The sequence below is a fragment of the Oculina patagonica genome, chromosome 7 (assembly GCF_052425735.1).
Source record: "Oculina patagonica isolate OP01 chromosome 7, crgOcupat, whole genome shotgun sequence".
NCBI classification, from domain to species: Eukaryota; Metazoa; Cnidaria; class Anthozoa; order Scleractinia; family Oculinidae; genus Oculina; species Oculina patagonica.
In genome coordinates this window covers 24,823,042-24,837,553 of record NC_135764.1, presented here as the reverse complement: position 1 = coordinate 24,837,553, position 14,512 = coordinate 24,823,042, and the positions used below count along the sequence as shown (strand labels likewise).

Genomic DNA, 14,512 nt, shown 5'->3' with positions numbered 1-14,512 from the left:
AAGTACCTGTACCGGAAAGCGCCCTTAGTTAAAATAGTTCGAGCAGCAAGTTCATATCGGTGTCAAAACTCGTTAAATTTGCTTTAATTTATCGCCCCGTTGTTTATTGTCCAAAAAAGCCTTTTTCATGCCCGACATTATTCCGGAAACCATTTCTACGAGCCCGACTTCATTGTCAGAAATGACGCAAGCTCACGACTAAATCTTAGATTATTTTTCATACAAAGCTATTCTTGGCTTTAAATGGTCGATATCAATAACATTGACCTTCATTAAAATCTCCATGTCTTAAAATATTTTCGTTTTAGCGATAAAAGCATTTTGGAATTTGGTCAAATTTGTGGAGACCGTCTATTACAGGTATAAACCTTTCAAACGCCACAAAAACCAATATTTCCGCTCGCGTTATTTTTCAATTTCAAACATAAAAATAATTTAAAATTGCTATCGAAATAGTTCCAACAAGAAACTAAAAACACGAGAGCGATATCTGTTTAATTTTTTTGCATTATGGCAACCCCAATGTGGGATGTATAAATGTGGGACACCAACTCGCTATCCTAGGCACGCACTTTGTTCTGTTAGTTACTTTTCAAATGTTATTTTGTCAACAATTTTATTTTGTCTCACGGTCTATACCCACTTAAATATTAATGTATTCAATTATTTTCTTTACACAAGTTTAGAACCTTTAAAATCGATTTTTTATCCTCGTTGAATAATACCAACCAATTTTGCCACTTTGATGGAAAACACCTATTGGTAAAATGCTATTAACATAGACCTACTTGCGTGCAAGCTTCGCCACGCTATTTTCCCAATTCTGTTTTGCTTTTAGACAGATTCCATTTTCCTTTTTTTATCAATTACAGTTATTTTAACCATCTTTCATTTTACAGCCCTACTGGCGCGCTAAAATAGAAATTCTTCAATTATTTACCGTCTGTGGCAGGCAAGTGATTTTAAAACATGTTTCCGACAAGATGGAAATTGTATCTTTCAATTATTGTAAGTGGCGCAAAAATAAGCTCTTTCCTGATTTAATTCGTCAAACATAAATCACTACATTTAGTTATTAGCTAATACCGAAAACAGCGGAGTGCATCCCGTCTATGCTCTACGTGAGCTCATTGTTAATCCATTATGACCACTTAGACGCCACCAGCACTACGTATATATTTGAATTATGTGGCAAATTTTATGAATCTTCCACCCACCAGTTCTAGACTACACAAGAACAGATGTCGTTCGAGGTTCGACTTTTTTATACCATCCTAACGACAATTTAAGGTAAGCGTATTTGTGCGCGTAAGGTTTTCTTCTCTATATCTCCAGCAGTACGACTATCGTTTACATTATAACAGGCTTTATAACTTTTAGTGGTTTAAGAAGCTTTTTTGTTCAGATAAAAGAATTGTTGAGGTGTATGTCCTGGCGTGAGAAGTCGGCTTTGTTTTGTGGGAGTGAAAGGAAAACTTGATTTGCTGAGCTAGAAACGTTTACTTTTTCTAAAAAAGCATTATCACGCAAATTGAAATAAGTTTGAATTGGTTAAAAAAAAGCAAAGCTACGTTGTTCCTTGCAAATTTTCTACGTTACACGGCGGTCTGAGCTGACGTTCGAAAAGCTTATGTCTACAAATTGCGTAGCACATTTACTATGAGAAACATTTGCATGGTCTAGAAGAAAACACTTATCCACTGCAGAAAATACGTCATTTAAAATAACAGGAATAAAAAGCAGGCGGAATGTATATGCATATAATAAAAATACAGTTTGTTACCTAAAACACAGGATGCTATACATATTCTTAAGAAAGGATGTAAGGTAATTGAATGTACGTGAACGAATAGCTTTGGCACAGATGCGGAATTGAATGGCATCCAGCACAACTCAGCTGTTCGGCTGAACGTTTTCTTGAGGAGCGCGCAGTACTGGTAACCACTGTTTTCAAACATGTAAGTGGCGCTGTAGAGGGAAGAAAGGAAAGTTTCAACATAAAAGACGACGCATTTCGAAAAAAAAAATGGCTAATTTTGGCATGTTTGTGGTTCTTAAACCGTCCTAATCTTGTTCAGTCGTAACCATATCTTGCCTTCTTCCAAATTATTATTACTTCCTTGGGGTTTTTTCTACCTTAGAAAACTTATTTTTATTTTGAAATTTCCTTGACTTTGAAAAAAACTTTGTACATCATAAAAATGAACCAAAATAACGCGACATGCATGGCTTCTTTAGAACTCGATCACTAACTGCAAGTTTCAAACCTTTGACGAAACTTTCGTGCCACGCCTGCGGGGAAAAATGTATACATCTAGATGTGAGGCAAGGGTAGCGTATTTATTCAAAGTAATGAAAGATTATAAAGTACATGTGTAAGATGACAAATATGCATATAGCGAAAATTTAATTGGCCTATTAGGGACTTTTTTAGGAAGTATGTCAAGCCTATTATTAATGTTTGTTTAAAAAGCTATTATTCGTATCAGTATGAATACAGTAGAATCAGCTATTTCTCAGCTCGAACCTCAAAAGGAGATAAAAATTGGTTCGAAAAATCAGGAGTTCAAGAAATCGGGGATAAAAACTGCAAAGGGAAACGAATTTAAGTTACCGGAGGTTTGAACAATCAAGATTCCATCCAGTGTACTTTCTGAATGAAATATAAAGCATTTATTCGTGTTTTTATTTAGTTATAAACACATTTGATAAAGTTATTTTAGGCGAAATCTAGACATGTTGACGCACCAGTGTCTAAACAAAAGGTTCCACTGACGGGTACTTTTTTACGTGCGTGAAAAAATTTAGAGACAATATATGAGCGACTTGCGTACACGTTTACGCAAGTCGTTCATACTTTGTCTTTATATCTTTTCACGCACGTAAAAATTTACCCGTCAGTGGAAATCCACCTTTAAGATGGATTTCCACTGAAATCCACCTTTAAGGTGGATTTCCACTGACGCGTAATTTTTTACGTGCGTAAAAAAATTAGAGACAATGTATGAACGGCTTGCGTACACGTTTACGCAGGCCGTTCATACATTGTCTCTAATTTTTTCACGCACGTAAAAATTTACGCGTCAGTGGAAATCCACCATTAGATGCATTCGATGTTTGGCACGTTTACACAGCTATAAATATTTCATGAAAAAGATACTGCAAGGTTTCTTCATGTATAGACAAGCGACATTTTCTACATTTTCTACATTTTTGTCGCGTGGATTTGATTGAAATAGATCACCTCGCCTTTTAAAAAATACAATTTAAATATACGATTCGTCTTCGCGTTTTTCATCAAGTTGTGAGATGGAGTGGTCGTAAATATCTCGCTGCTAGCTTGATTCATAATCAATGTTGATAATTAATTTGGTAATAAATAGCAAAGACATAATAGAAATGACTGTGGCGTTTGTTTTGTAGTAGGGTTTTTATAACTGATGCTCAAAGTTATACAGAATTTGACATCGGACATCGGACAGTATAAGCTAAAATTAGCCTTTTTTAAGAACTGAATTGTGTATACATACTGGGCATTTCGCAGCCATAAGCTGGGTCAATAAACATTAGCACATCATGCTATTGCTTAAACTGTGTAAAACCTGCAAACCGTTAAATCATTTAGTCATCTTTCCTTGAATCACACCACCCACTGACTGGCTATTTAAGGAGTAGGAAACACACGCGGGTGTTTATGTTATCTTATGCAAATACGCGCGCTGTTGGAAAAATTAAGTCCTTGTGATTAGCCCCGAGATGCAGACGAAGGTTTAAACAAAGATTTTCGACTTCACCCAATTGGCGACTGTCTGCATCAGGTTAGGCCGTCCCCCTTTTTTTTCTCCGTTTACCGTCGTCCGACCGACCCAAATTTTGGGCCGGGTTTTCCAAACAAAAATGTTTTCATAGTAGGAATTTCAAAGACTGGCTATTCTAGGAGTTGCAGGAAAGTCGTGGATGCTCGCAGATCGCAAAAGAGTGTTGGTGGTTCAACTGTTCTCGCTTTTCTCGGCTGAGTTAAGCCACTACATCGATCTTTTCTTTCTCCATTTTCTTGTCGCCATGTTGATTTTGTGACCACGCTTCGTTGCTTCCAAGCTCTTAATTCCAGCTTGCTCCTGATTTTTTTAAGTTTTTTTTTTTGACCCGACCGACCCAAAATTAGAAAACGCATTCGACGGCAAACGGATAAAGCGGCTGTTTTTCTTTTTATCGTGAATAGAACAATGCGAAGATGCAACGTGACTAATAGTTGTTGTCATATACTGTATATTTTCCGACTTATTCAGTCGAAAGAAGTTCATTAATTCATATATGCCATTTTGTGAGAACTTGATTTATCAGTTTGCACCCAACTGCGGTTTGCGGTCTGGTATTGTAAATATATCTACCTCCTAAGTTTAACGGTGTGCGGTTCGGCTCATGTTGAGCTCTATCATTTTATGTTAGTAAGGCGCTAATGTTTAACCGTTGGATGCATCAAGCTGGCAACTTGCAATCGACAAAATAAGAGAGAATTAAGAGCAAACTGCTGTATTCAACGGCAATTGAGAGAGGATTACGCAGATTAGCGTCGGCCGCAATCCATATTTGGCCAATAAAATTTGCGAAATAAATAAATGATGAATTTAAAGACCTGCGTGAATATGCAAACGAGGTTAGATTGTTCCGCCTGGTGCAGAGGATGCAAACTCAGACTGGAGTCACATTTTAACTGCTTCTCAGCTTCAAGTCTGTAGGGTTCTTCATTATTAACGTTGGAATCATTTCAAGAAAACTAATCCTGTCGGTAAACATTGTAAAAGGTGAGATGTCATTAGCGATAAGATGTAATCATGAAAATTCGAAAGCGGGGAGTCGAAACAAGGAAAAGCGAGTTTACACACAATTTTCGTAACAATATTCTGTTGGCTTAATTTAAGTTAAAGTGCTTCTCCGTACACTTCTGTTTCAGTCACACCTAAACAGAACTTTATTAATCTCTGATATTTCAGCATTCAGTGCGTATGTTTTGATATTCGTCGTGTTTTAGAATTTTTGTATTGAAGAACGAATTTGAAAGAATTTGAAAGAAAAATTCCAAGTTAAGGCTCTGCTACGATGAAAGCTATGTGTGATTGTGATTTCGGGCGATATCGATCAAAATTGTTATCGCTTTCACACATTTAACCAGGAACTAGTTTATTCATCTTGTGAATAACTGATGAACTACTTGAGGCAGCTGGCAATAATAATTAGAACGCCTACAAAAATGATTGTAGTATAAAGATTCCTCTTCTCTCTTCGCAATTTCGTTGAAAGCGGAAAAAAATCTTAAAAATACTTAAAAATTTCAAAACAGAATTGGAAACACTGGAACTGGGAATAGTTTTAAGATTTTTGATCAAACGATGAGCGAGTGTGACATAGCACACGCGAATATAATTATTAGATTAACCCGCAAACAAAAAATTGGAACGAAAACTTTGGTTTTGTTGAGACTAAAATGACCAAACATTTCTTCCCTAAAGATAAACAAATATATATTAAGAGACAAAAGGTCTATGCCCCCATAAAAACTAGGGAAACATTTGGAGAATGATTTCTTAGAAAAACATAGCTGCGTGTTTGTCTTTGCGGGATGAATTGTTGTGTACGAAAATTTCACGAAAGAACGCGAAAAAGTAGGTTATCCCACAAAAACTAATGTCGTGATCATACGCGACATATACCACCTGGGAATTAGATTGGTACTGGAAGCAGTAAGAAAACCACGTTTAGCTAAACTACAATTAAAAAATTTAGATACGGTTCCTGACAGAATATGCTCCTACGCAATATTTTTTCTGTCAAAAAATCGATTTTTTTTTCTGTAGGCATAAAATATATTTGGACAAAATTCTATACATTTTTGTCGAATAGTTTGTTGTTGTTAAAAAACTATGAATAAAATGACCTTAAGAACAAGCCGATTTTTTTTCCTGTTGTTTATACTATGTTGCTTTAGAACCACATTTCTAACCAACATTCCTAAATCATCAATAATTTAAAGTTGTAAAAATTAACCAAAACATACGCAAATATCATGAGATAAAATTTGCGTGTTTTCACAAGTGGTTTTACATGTGTTTTAATACAATCCATTTCGCTGTTTTGAAGGTACCCGCCGAGACTGTGTATTTATCCAAAGGACTGAAATGAAGTCCCACTGAGATTTTATTTTAAAGTCTGGTTCAGAATACGCCAGCGAGTGTAAAACGTGATTGTTCGTGCACAAATTGCTACTTATAATAATATACCATTTCCATCGTCTTTTGCCCCAGTGTCAAAACGAGTCTTCGTGCGAAACCATTCATACGAAAATATGTTTTCTTTGCATTTTCATTTTTGTGAAAATCAAACTCATTTTCATATGAAAAGGCAACTCAGAAATGAACTATTCATATTTACATTATGTCAAATAGAGCAAGCTTTGTGGAGTCTATTGATTTTTGTTTGCTTTTTGTTTGTACCCTTCGTTGTTCGTACAAGCAAAATAGTTTGGAGGAACTTTAAGCATCGATCAAAGCAAGGCAAATTACTGACTCTTGCTTGATACCTGTTGAGGAAAAGCTATTGTGTTTGAAGAATAGTTGAATGCAATGTGAGAGTTTAGCGAGTAGTTCCAACACACAGAACGTAGGAAGTAACCCAACTGCTAATATAGCATTACGACGAAAAATCCAGAAAACTTCATACGGATTATTTTATTATTTGCCTGCTGGAACTTTGTTTATATTGAGAATAAATTTGTTGAGTTCAGTTACTCCCAGTCAGACTTCTTGTGGCTGTTTTGTGTTTTTCACTAATCTCAAGCATGACTTTGAGGCGATGTCCCCGTTTTTGTCCACTGTAATGTCGCCTACCCACAATAAAGTGACAGGCGTGCGTTTCTCAAAAGTCCCGGAAACTTCTCGGGTTCGAAAACGGTCCCGTAAGGCCCCCGAAAACGATTTCGGGTGTTTCTCAAAGCGCACGAAAATCGCGGGCCCAAGAAAATTACGTCATTTTTTCCCCGTTAACTTTATGGAAACTCTTGAGCTCCCGAGAACGTCTCTCGGGAATTATTTTGTCGCAGTAAAATAGCATTTTCCGAAGATCCTTTTTGAAAAAAGAAAGATGCGAGGGCCTTACGTGAAAAGGACAACAGTAGAGGATGTGAGAGAGAACACGTCTGGCAGAACTCGGTAGTTTAATTGACAAATTTCAAAACCAACTCGGGCGTGCCAAAAAGAACTCTCGCTTCGCGAAGAGAACGCAGCATATTTAAAAAAGGTTCTCATCGATACTCAAGGGCCGACTTTTTTCGCCTGAAATTGTGTACGGAAACTTCTACAATTCATGCAGAAAGTTCGTCAAAGTACCGAGGGACAATGGTAGAGATGAATTCAACCAAAATTTCAGAAATTTATTTTACAATTGAAACTTCATCATTGACTTCATCATTGACTAATGAAGTCCGGATGATATCAGACGAAATATCTCACGCTATTAAATTTTATTTGCGCTCCGAGTTTGGAAATAAGAACCCTTTTAACTAAAATTAATTTTATTCAAGGTTAAGCTTAACTAAATTTCAATGTTCAAAACCAAGATTACGAAAATTTGTAAGCACGTGCTTCGTAAATTATAAGCCGGGAATAAAGAAACTCGAGAACAAAAAGCGCTTTAACAATTACATCAAGCTGACTTTACATTCAGTAGAAAACAGAGGTAAATCCGTGTAAAAAAGTAAACGTTGCTGGAACTTTGCAAATCACTAGAAATTAAACTTTGCAAACGATTCATATCAGCAATGTCAACTGCAATTTTTGAGCCAATCACAGGCCGGAAAATTGAAGCTCGCGATATGGTTCGCGTCACAAATTCCCAAAAAGATTCCCGAAAATCTCGGGAGAAAATCAGGCGCTTAAAAAACATTTTCCGGTACTCGAGGAAAAGCCCCAAAAAGGCTTTTGGGTCTTTTGAGAGACGCACGCCATTCTATTGCTGGCGTAATTAAATAATCACTTTATATTGGCAACGTGAATTAACCGCCTGCAGACGTTTCGATTGTCAGCATTTTATCACGAGAGTAAATAAGAAAAACTTATTTTAGGAAAATGAAATATTAAACGTATTAGGGGAAATAAAAAGAAAGCGAAAAAAAGAAGTAGTTACTTTAATTCGAGGAGTTATTCCTTGATCTCACAAGGAGCTAAAGAATAAGATAATTGAAAGATAAAGGTTGAAATATAAAGGTTGTCCCATGTTATTCATTATTTTTTCTGTTGCGGCTTTTTTAATGGGAAAACCGCGAAAGGTCATTTAATCTGTGAACTAGCTGCTTATATCAAAATATTTGGCAACTGTCTCATAAATTTGCTGAGTTTTTTTTAGAACATGTAAAGGGAATGCGACAGATTACAGTGACAAAGGTTTCAGAAGGAATCCATCAGGAAATCGAGTTAATTAATTTTAGTTGGACGAAAATCGAGTACCAAACTAATTTAGATTTTATTACGTTATTTTCTATCCTTTTTTAAAGCTGAAGATGTAAGTAATTATGTATGATAATACCAACAACACTTTCTTATTAGAGCCCGAGAAATTGATTTTCAAAGTTCACAAGAACCACGTAAACTATAGGTAAAATCTCACGTGTAGCTATTGTTTAAAATCGTCTTTTAAGCGATTCAGTGGAATTCAGTGGAGCTTCGAATTTTTTTTCGATGTTTGGTTTTGTAAGAAATGGTTTCTTTTAATACGATATTTGAAACACTTACAACGAAGTTTGCAATAAGATGTTAATTTATTTGGAACATAATTTTGTCCAATTAATAATGGCGGATTCCGTTTTAAATAGTTTGGTTGATGTTTTCGGTATTTTTGGTTCTGATGTGTCGATAATCTGTCAGATTAAATATGACAGGTGTTAACACTAGCCGAATTCAGGGAATATTTGAAAGATTAAGTATACTGCTACCTAAAAATGTATTGGGATTTACTAAGCTAAAATACATTTGGTATTTTGCCTGGAGTGCACTTGGCGACAAAATCAGAGTGGTCACTACATAAACGTCTGTATAGACTAGGGCAATTGCCTGTGCTTAAGGGATAGAACTTTGTCATATTTCAGTGGGATGTATTGGTTTGGTTTTTGTTCCAATATGGGAAAAGTTATTTTATTGCGAAATGCAATTCCGTGTAGTGGTTGTCAGATAATTTTTTCATATATATAAAAAGAGAAAATGACAACCAGCAACGTTGATTGAATATGCAAAATGGTGAATCTTACAACATCTGCCAATCCATCAGCTTTATGAATAAAACAAATTGTTTAATTCAAATGAGGAAAGAAATTAAAAGAGCAAAATTAAAATAGTGTCTTGATGCGCTGAATGAGAGGAGCTGTTCCTACGGTGTTGGTAGTTCTACCATTTAAAGTGAAAGCTTGCTCACAAAGAACTGAGAGATGCATTGATTCAAATTTGTAGACTCACAATTTGAATTTTATTGCTTAAGGTAAATTCGGAAAGAAAGATAAGTGAGCCAATATTTCTAATTTTGGTTATACATTTAGCCGCTACCAACAATCGACTGATTACGTTTTTACTGAAGAAGAATTTGCTAATGTTCACGTTTTGTTCTCTTTCTCAGATACTCCCGAAAGTCAAGAACTTACATAAAAGGTAAGAATTGATTACATCACATATCTTAAAGATAAATTGTTTTCTTTACATCAAGATAGTCTCCATATGGTTGTATACAATAAAACGTTGTTTAAATGTTTAGTTTTCTATAAAAATTAATCTCAGCACTTCCATATAAAGTAAATTATACCGAAAAATTTCACGTAACGATAATCGTTTCTTCGGCAATTTTCTCCCTTCATTTTTAACTTTTTAGCAACGTGCTGACCCTATTTAAAAAAAAAATATGAAAATCACCGTTTCTTTTTTAGTGTCATAAATCAAGAAATTAGTATTAACTTCTCTTTATATTCTTTAAAATTCAAAATACAATTTGGTAAACAAATCAATCCTTTTTCCCTTAAAGTGTTATTTAAATAGACCACAGAATTTTTACGTTTGATATTCGTTTCGAGCAGCAATGAAAATTATCGACGCTTTCAGTAAGATGGCTTCAAAATGAATAGAAGGTCTCATATATACAAGATATAAATGCGAAAATCGTTTTCTCAACCGGCGCTTGTATCTTCAGTAGGCAAATCGTTTTTTTTATTAGGTATTTAACAATCAAACCCACCTACAGAGCCTTTTGTAAAAATTACGAATATGACGGAGCTTAAAATTCTATGTGAACAACATTGAAGTCTCATTTTAGAAGTTCCGGTTTTAGTACTATTTTTTAATCTTAGCTCAATATTAAAAAAAATGGCAAAGCCTGAGGTATATTTATATAATTAATTTGACTCTAAACGAAACCTCCAGACAGGCATGGCGGGACATTTTTGAAGGTGAATAGCTTGCACACTGTAATAGTTACTTTTTGCTTTAACTTACTCATCAAAAAACAAATCATTTTTATTATTTGCACATTCAACTGAGCGTTGATTATAAATTTTTAAATACGACATTTTATCTCTCCCGCTTTGTAATGTTTTTGCTGCCATGCTCCTTTTTTATGTTAACGCGGTCAGAATCAATGCATTTTTATCTTTTATTAAAACCAAAACAAAGACAGTTTCTTTTGACATAAAACTGTCACACCGTTTGCAATCACAAAGGGAAAGTTTAATAACAATTTTTATTTAATCCTCATTTAATGAATGCATGAAAATAATTGAAATTTCTTTAGGCAATTATTTCAACACTACCGCCCTCAACACAGTTGTGATTTAGATTATTTTATTACATTAATGTCGATGACAATTAAAGTCAGTGTTGATGGAAGCCAACGAAACCGCAGAACAAAACCTCATTGCTAACCGGCACATGGGAAATGTGATTAAAAAGCGAGAAATGACTCACAGTGATAAAAGCGATGTGGCCTCAGGCACTGTGCGTTTTGTCTTTTCTTCGTATATCCATTATCGTCAAAAGGACAGATTGTGTTTTGAAGAAATAAACGTATTCAAGGAATTATGAATCCATGGGCCACACACACTAGCTCGTTAACGTAACGTTGGGAAATATGTAACAGGTATTGACCAGTAAGGCTGTAAGACATCGTCATTCACATGTATGTGGACCTCCAGTGGGAATCCGAGTAAATATGTTGTAGGTTATCCTGGTTTTCTGGTTAAATCTGTTTTGAACCAAGGTTAATCCGCATATCAACCCCGAAGATAACGTTTTTTAAATTGCTTAAAGTAAATTTAATTTATTTATTGGGATTTCTTTTCAATGAATTGAAATTGTTCCGCTGATGCCGTTGTAAGAGTGTTATCTTCAGGTTTGTAAACAGATAAACCTAGGTTGGAAAAAAATTAACCTGCAAAATAATTTGACCTACTACAGAAACACGTATCAAGTGCCAAGCGCGAGAAAACGCACTCTACCGGCTGATCTGATTGGTGAAGCAGATGGCGCGAGTTTTCTGAACCAATCGCAGGATTACTTTCAACAATTAAAAGACGCTCTATTGGGAAACAATTCGTTTACTCTCGTATCTGGTCGGAACGTTCTCGATGCTTCTCCGAAGACGCTTGTATGTTCGGCCAGAGCTAGGTAAAAAAAAAAATCTTTCCGTTAGAAATGTCAGCTTTTTGGAAGAACAGACCCACATTTAAAAGTTAAAAGTAAGATTGAGTAGTCAAGTGCTTGAATTTGCAATACAAATACTGAACTGAAAGACAAACACCATTAAGACAAAATCTTGAATCTTGTTGATCGCTAGTATTGTCTTATCGAGTTTAAGCACAAAAGTTGCTAAAGAGAACATTCTATCGCGTACTCTAATTCGCTGTCTAATCGTTTTGCATGAGGCTAGTGCTTAAAACACAATTATGGACATTATGATGTACCTTCGCATTTTGTTAGCTTTATTTCATAAAGGAAATGGGAAACGGCTCTTTATTCTTTGAATGACCAGATGCAAACATGCACTTAATTAACTTGCTTTAATAAGTCCTGCCTTGCGGCTTGGAGTTTTTACATCAACTTTCGTATTCTTCGAAAGCTTCTCCAGTATTGTCCGTTTATGTAAATAAGCGCACCATTTTTACTCGTGAATGCATATTGAACTAGTAAAGTGGGGAAGTGGGGCCATCCTTCCATCCTTCCATCCTTCCATCCTTCCATCATTGTTAACATTATGCAAATTAGGTATGCTCACGGGCGCTTTCTAAATTTCGTTTCCCTGGGCTGTGAATAAAAATACAGCTTTACAAAGGTATCATTCAAAGAAATAAGTGTAGAAAATACTTCACCCCTGTAAATGAGAAACAATCGTTCCCCAAACATTGAAATATTGCCTTTTCTTATATAATAATCGCGAACATTCGGAAACGATGACCAGTGACTTTATGTATGTGTTATTAAAAGACTGGGAAGGTTAGAGCACGGCACGATTTATTAAAGGATAATCAGTAAAAGAGTAACGAAACTCTATACAAGACAGATATTTATATAATATCCGTGGAAAATTAAAAGAAAAAAAAAAAGAATTTTAGCCACAGGTTATGAGAGTCAATCTCGGGTCACACGCTTTGGAACGCAGGGCTGTACCACTGAGCCATCGGTTTACTAAGCAATTAATGTACTGAAAAAAGTAATTCTTATACCTAAGCGACCTGTTATATGTTCACCCTCTTTAAATAAAGTTGATTATTATTATTAATCCCTATAATAAATATTTTCCATCGATACTATACTGTTCAAAGGAACGATTCAAATATATCTAACGCATTCACGAGTGGGTCATAGACCTCTTTGATCTATTTCGTGATTTATACATAAAATCCCGAGACTTAAAATTCTCGATAGATCGAGTTAAAAATATTATACCTTCTATCTGTTTGTTATTCCTCTTTTGAAGTTCTTTCCAGTCTTTTCTTTTCATGTTAAATCTTGCGCCAATTAAATTGGATTATGCATATTTTTCCAGACTCGAAAAAAGGAAAATTTTATAAATGAGTCAACAGAATAAAAAAAGGTCTGGAAAATAAACTGGCCATTATGGAAATGCGTATCGTCTAAAAAGTGATTTGCGTACGTGACGTTTGCCTCGATTTCGATATTTTATTCATGACCATGTTTTATGTTAGATAATAATTGTATGTAATGATCAGGCTATGTGTAAATAATCACGTTTATTCAATAAAATACGTATAAATATTTACAGTAGTTTATTCCTTGAAAAACCCGAACAGGATCTAAACAGTAGAATATCTGGATGGATTGAGCAGTTAAGAAACAAACGTTGGCATTATCAAAAACTTCCAGAAGCTTTTTGTACGAATCTCATTGCCGTCTTGAAGTCTACAAACAAATTCACCTGCCTGCCATCATTATGTAAGGAGAAGGTGCAAATGTGTCTAAGTGCTTGTTTACGAGGGAGAAGAAATTTAAAAGAGTCATTAGCACGTGGTTTTGTGTCAATATGTCTGCCACCATCCAGAAACTTTGTGAAGAATAGTTATTCATTAATTTTGCATTTGTACAGCCCTATATAATGGAGTGAATTATGGCGTAATCGTGCGTCTAACAAGTGTACTCGTGTTAAATGAGCTGTGATTTGAAAGAGAAAAGCTATTAGTGTAAATTTACGATCAGAACGAAACAGAGAAATCGAGTTTTAGGTTAAATGATCAACTGCACGAAAAGGTTTACGATTTGGATATATCTGTAACTTCTGGCTAAGATAGCGTCGTTGAAACTTCGTTGGATAATTTACGAAGACGATATTTACAACATTGAAGGTTTGTATTGCCACGAGTATACTAAACGAAACGTATTTCAAACGTTTAATCACACAAAGAAACTCCAAAGCTCATTTGTAATTGTGAAGAGACTTTTCGATTTCCAATACAGTGTTTTTACTTCAACACATATTACAGCATTATTTTCAATCGGCCAAAATCAGGGCAAATTATTCCAACGTCCTCCTTACGTTTGTGCTAGTACAAAAAACACCGAATGGTGTTGAATAGGAGAACACAATGTCACATACATGTACAATTTAGACAGTATGCATATGTAAACTATCGCAGTGAATATATAATGGTTTGACATGAATAGATTTTACTCTGTAAAAAACAACGATTCCTTTTTCATTTTTCTAAAAGTATTATAACCATTTCTATTCTATGGCTAAATCGTAATAAAAAATATGTGAACCCCATATCGTAATGAACGCATTGAATTTGATCATCGTGTTCAAGGTCGTGTTTAAAATTTAACCAGAATCGTTTTTCCTTTCTGTAAATTTTATCCAACGAAGGCAAAATTTTGCCTGTTTTGTTTTTTTTAAACACCAGCTTAGTTTTTTGTGATTTTTAGCACTGAGTTAGCTTTTCAACATAGGAAGCGTCTGGGCTAAAATGCTAGAA

At 35.1% G+C, this 14,512-nt stretch overlaps 1 protein-coding gene across 6 annotated transcripts in view; it reads left to right on the top strand.

Moving 5' to 3' along the window:
- The window catches only part of LOC144660483 (gamma-aminobutyric acid receptor subunit beta-2-like), a 36,477-nt gene that overhangs the window by 10,694 nt on the left and 11,271 nt on the right, over window positions 1-14,512 (top strand). For 3 of the 6 annotated variants that reach the window (XM_078521125.1, XM_078521128.1, XM_078521126.1), the window contains exon 2: window positions 9,658-9,689. The gene's annotated coding sequence lies outside the window, so the exon portion shown is untranslated. Of the gene's footprint in view, window positions 1-1,179; window positions 1,291-4,531; window positions 4,806-9,260; window positions 9,523-9,657; window positions 9,690-14,512 lie in introns of those variants that run through there. The other 3 variants (XM_078521124.1, XM_078521123.1, XM_078521127.1) reach the window with 3 other exon arrangements.